Source organism: Natator depressus, chromosome 6 (assembly GCF_965152275.1).
Source record: "Natator depressus isolate rNatDep1 chromosome 6, rNatDep2.hap1, whole genome shotgun sequence".
In the NCBI taxonomy this organism is placed as follows: Eukaryota; Metazoa; Chordata; order Testudines; family Cheloniidae; genus Natator; species Natator depressus.
In genome coordinates, this window is record NC_134239.1 from 57,689,412 (window position 1) to 57,695,258 (window position 5,847).

Consider the following 5,847-nt stretch of genomic DNA (forward strand, 5'->3'; position numbering starts at 1 on the left):
TGATGTGTGTTAGAGGGAAGACGTCAGCAGAAAGGGGTGGGCCCTGCAGGCTAACCCACAGAGAGAACATCCAAGTGTTGGATCAGCTCTTTAGCAGGGTTTGGGAGGGCTGAGTTTTTAATTCTCGGGGGGGGGGGGGGGAATTGAGTTAGAGTTTTTTTTACTTAAAGTTAATGTAGTGGTTGATGAAAAGTGCCAACCCGATAGCCCTGGAGACTGGCACAATGAACTCTCTATAATAAGGGCAAAACTTGTTTGTGCGGGAGACAGAAGTTCTTCTCAGGGTCCAGCCTGAGACAGTAGAATGAACTACCCCAGAAACCAAGGGCCACCATAAACCTCAGCACCTTCCTCTCCAAGTGCAAGGCACATTTGTTTGACCTGCCTGCTTTAACATAAACACATTCATTATATGTGTGTGTGTGTGTCTGTCTGTCTATCTATAATGTATAAAAATAAACCCTACCAAAACAAGACACTCCAGTGCACACACTTCTCCCTCTGAGGAGAGAACAAACATGACAGATGTGTAGTCACATTGCTTAATGCCCTACTAGAAGGATCTCAGGTACTGCAGTGACATGTGTGACACACAAACCTAAACAGAGCAGAGAAGGGCTATGCTTCCTTTTACTGCCCTGCCAGCATTCCTCATCCCTGGAAGGATCCCCTCTTGAGATGATAGGGCAATTAATTTTCAGTGTCCCATTCAATCCTTGCTCTCTCTACTGAGACTGACATAAAGAGGGAAAATTAGTGCCACCTCTAAGGGTGTTTTTGGTAATATGGACACCTGTCCCTACAAGGACTGGACCAAGATCAAACTTGGCCCTGTACATATTGATAAAACTTTAAAAAAAAATGCTGAAACCCCATCATTCTGTAAAACTGAGAATTTAAATTGATAAAAATAGAAAAAAAAAGACTTAAAAATAAACATTGATATCCATCAAAATTACATAAAAATAAAATTCAAATTCAGCCAGGCCTAATTCTAATGGATCCTTGAAGCTTTCCTTTTGATCTCCTCTTTTCACTGCCTCATATTCATATTAAACAGTGTGTGAAGTTTCCTGGGATCCTTAGGGCTGCTCAATGAAGACAGGAGCGCAGGAGCAGGGAGGCTGGCACAGGGTAAACAACATTGCCCAAGAGGTTCTGTTTTCTTTTACCTCTTCCAACAGTCCTAAACAAAACTGCAAAAGTCAAATCAAAGGCCTTAGTGATTGGGAATCAGTCTTCAAGTCCCAGTGCGGAGAAGTGCTGTGGGATACCAACAAGGACAGAACTGAATACTAAGGCCAAGTGTTTCAGCTGTATGTCTGCAGTTTAAATCAAGGCTTTCCAAGCAGCCTCATCTCCAGCTGCCCTGATTGTGAACCCTCTGAAGCCAGTACCATACAATTTTTGGCTGCAACTGGCTCCCTAGCGGTTGCCAGTGGATGGCAATGTATGGCAGCTTTCTATTGTTACAACTTCTTCCCCTGAGTAGACTTTCCTGCACTACTGAAAACATCTGACAAGGCAGAAGTCAGCACAGACCCTGGGCAGTGATTTGTATCTCTTTATCAGACAGCATGAAACAGACGTGGTTTCCTTAAAAAAATCAGATTAACACTGTGAATCTCACTGGAGAGAAGAAATTCTATAAATGACACTCCACAGTTATACACAATAGGGGTCAACTCTCTGTACTGTAAGCTAATGGAGATTATCACAGGGTCACTGGCCCCTTTAAATGAAGCAGGTCCAGCGCCCCTATGCCAGTACAGGTGTCCCCAGTTTGGCCAGTTAAGTGGGTGGGGTAGCACTTAGGATTACATGGGATCAAGGAGAATCAGAGAAGGAGGAGGCTGTTCCTGAAGGAAGCTGTGTGAGGAAGGCTGAGGAGGGCTGAAGACAGCAAAGGGAGTTGTTTGCTGATTTACAAGTTGGTGAGCCAGAGCTGAGGGCTGAAGGGAGGGTAGCAGTGGAGGGGCTTAACTCCTGATGTTTCCATTCTGGAGGGCTGAGGGCCAGTGGAAGGGTCTAGCTGCTGACCTATCTGAGAGAAGAAGTTAACATATCAGGGATGGGAGGAAGTATGATAGAGGATGAACTTCCAGCAAAGAGGTTGGGTGTGTGTGTTCTTGCTGGGAAGAGTAGGGTTGTACTCCACCTAGAAGAGCTGGGGTGGTCCTCCTGACAGAAAGCCAGGAGAGGAGCAAAAAAGAGCCTACCGTGTAGTAGAAGATGCTGGAGTGTGGTATGTGCTATGTTGATGGACTGATGTCATGGGATATAAGGACTATTTGTGCTGTGGGTGACAAAAAGGCTGCACTGGAGCTTTTGTTATGGATTATCTGCACTATGTCTTTGTAATAAATCCGTCACAAGGAGGCAAGAGAGTGCCTCTTAGAGTCCTTAGAGGCCTGAGAAGGGAAGTGGGACGGTAATGCTGGTATTGGGATACCCAGCCACAAGGCGGTGCTTGGGAATGGGGGGGGATAGTTAACCAGGATATGGAACTGTGTTCTGTGATTGATTGACTTGGTTGTTAAACACTAACCACTGATTTTTTTTTTTCATGACTGAAGACAATGTACATGGACAACTGAGAGACCAGTTGGCTGTGAACTACAATATTTCAATTTCAATCAAAGGTCTGTGCATAATGGCACATTAATATAAGCCTGAGAATGTTCCTGCACTAAAAATAGGATTGGTAGATTGATCTTCTTTTGGCATGACAGCCCTAAAGCAAAAGTAATGCAAAGGTTTCCAACATCCACTGTTGGACTTAAAGTGAAGCAATCAATAGAAGTTCCATCAGCTCAGCATTAATTTTCAGATGTTCCTGTGTCCATCAGTCTTGAGCTCCAGACAGAGCTAAACAGGGAGAAGAGACACCACCAGAACAGAGAGGTAAATCCAAATCTGGTCAGCATGAAACAGCTGACCAACAACAGAACTGCCACAAGGCAGCTTAGGGATGTTGAAGAGGACAGAGCCACCAGTAAGACCCAGGAAACTCCCCAGAAAGAGAGCTCTGTTATGAATGGTACAGACACATTCAGCATAGATCAAGAAAGGCTTCATTTCAACAAGACCGTTCATGCTCCATCTGTTAGCTTCCTCAGCCTCCTAAGAGATTGATCATGCACAGGGCAGGTTTGGAGAGCTGTCTATATAGGTGTAAAGTAGAAAGGGATAAGCAAAACAGAGAAGGTAAGGGAAGCCGGTCCTGTGTTAATGTTGAGAGGCCACCAAGCCCAAGAGGCACCTCATTAGCCTGGGTCTCATTTAAGCTCTTGTTACCTCAGATATGCCAATATGGATAACACATGGTAAAAGACAAAACATAGACACTGGACACCATTTGGTGCTACAGAGCTCCATTTTGGTGCTTGAAGCTCTTCCAATGACATTTTGAGACTTTCTGCCCATCAAGCAGTGTGGAAGGGCCCTTCTCTGAATTAAAGGAAATAATTGCTAGTTGCTCGCTAGTGCAATAGTGACAAAACATTAGAAAGTTTTCATATGATCTGTAAGTAACTGCATTGTACTGGTGGTGGTTGGTGCCCTCTCAGAAAAGGCACTTACTGCAATTGCCAATGAACAATGTAAGATGCTCAGGAACTTTGCACCATTAACACTGCCACTAGAGGCCACAAAGTAAGCTACCAAAATCCCTCACTAGCACAAAGATTACACTTATGCCTGTGTGCAACAGGGTAGAAAGTTTGTTCTGTTGACCCACCCCATTAGCAGGGGTTGGAACACTGCAGGGGAGATGCTGAGCCATTGTGGCAGGAGATGGGATTGGCATTTCAAACAGAAGGAACTAAGGTCTGAGGAAAAGGTCTTTGTTGCAAGGGTTTTCCTGAAATCAACTTGGGGAGAATACTTAAGCTAAGGTGTGTGCTTTTGTTGCCTTGCTATTGAGTTAACAATGAAGCCAAGTCCCAGAAATGGGATAAGCCTGAAAAGGATCATGGTCTAAAGGTGCAATGCATAATTTCTTTGAATAATTACTCATTCAAAATGTCAATTTCAGATGCACCTTTCCGTTGCTCCCGATTACTTTGCACAGGGGCTATTATTCCCAGGAAATTGTCAGTTATACTTGTATCAGTGGCAAGGAGTAGAGTCACAGAAATGTAGAGCTGGAAGGGACCTCAGAGGCATCTAGTCCAGTCCCCTCCGCTAAGCCAGGATGATGTATACCTAACCCACCCCTGGCAGGTGTTTGTCCAACCTGTTCTTAAAAAACCTCCAAGGACAGGGATTCCACAACCTCCCTTGGAAGCCTAGTCCAGAGCTTAATTGCCCTTATAGTTAGGATTTTTTTTCCTAATATGTTACCTAAATCTCCCTTTCAGCAGATTCAGCCCATTACTTCTTGTCCTACCTTCAATTGACATGGAGAACAATTGATCACCATTCTCTTTATAACAGCCCTTAATATATTTAAAGACTGTTATTAGGTCCCCTCTATCATTTCTTTTCTAAAAAGTAAACATGCCCAGTTTTTATGTTGTTCAAGACTTTATTATTCTAGGAGAATTTCAGTTACTTCCAGCAACACATTTTAGTTTAGTATCTTTGTTTTGGCATTACAAGGTCCTTCTTCATAATGCATCACCTTTATGTATTAAGCTTTGGCTCTTGCAAGTCTCGTTGCTCTATAGCAGCTAGTAATGTCTTAAGTGTATGGGGTTTTTGGGTTGCATGTGAATGTGTTGTTGTTGTTACCAGTTAAAGGACAAACTCTCTGGCTTTCAGTCCAGAGCTAGAAGGAAAGTATCTGAGGAGCGTTGTTATTGATAATCTGGTTAGTAATAAATTCTGACCTGCAAATTATTGGCTGCACTAACATACTCGCTACTTTTTCATGAGTCCTACAAGAAATTGTCCAGCTAATGATAGAGAAGTTAAGGTTGAGGGACAAGCAGGTATAGCTTTTGTGCATTTCTTTAACACCAAACAAAATTTCGAAGTGACAAAAGTGTATGTAAAAACTTGTGTTTAGGGTGAGTACATCCTTTTCCATAGGCCCTTATATGTTGCTTGTCTTCTAAGACTGGAAACTCTTTGGGACACGGACTGTATCTTCCTATGTGTGCGTGTAAATCGTGCCTAATGCATTGTGAGCACTACTAGAATACAATAATTCTGAGATGCAGGATCCAGCCCTGAAGTCACTGCACACTGTCACTGAGCTAAAGACAGATTTGGGACTGGAAGGAAAGTGACTTCTGACCCCTAATCTTTGTCAGAACCACTGTTTGTGCATGGAGGTATAAATCGGGTAAAATGAACAGATTTAAGAGAGAAGCAAAGATTGTTCTTCAAAAAGTAAGCAAACTGCAGAGATCAATTCAAAGAAAAAATTGCTTCAGGGTTATGAAGAGTACCATGTAGATCCTTGAGACCGATTCTCCTGCTGATGTAAAATGGTGCAGCACTGTTGAAACCCAGGGAGCTGCACTGATATACACCAGCAGAGTATCTGGCCCTTTGTCTTTGTGGTGAAAAAGATTTAGTGTGTGAAAAGAGAGTGTTAGATATTTGTAAATGATGTAGGGCTTATTTTATCTAAATGAAACTTTTTTAAATTAGCCTTTCCTCAGAACAGGGTCTCCCAGGTTTGGGAATCTCAGGAAAAAAAATTCATAGTACTTGGCTGTTTCAGGGAGAGGTCACGTGGCTCATTATCTGAAATTGCTGCAAACATGACTGCAGCGCTGTTCTTACATATACTTAGGGAACACATGAGAATTTCCTGAGTAGAGGCAGTTTCTTTAATCCCCTTCCTCTCTCTCCATGGTCTCACTGATTTCATGTCAGCCCTCTGATTCCCATATT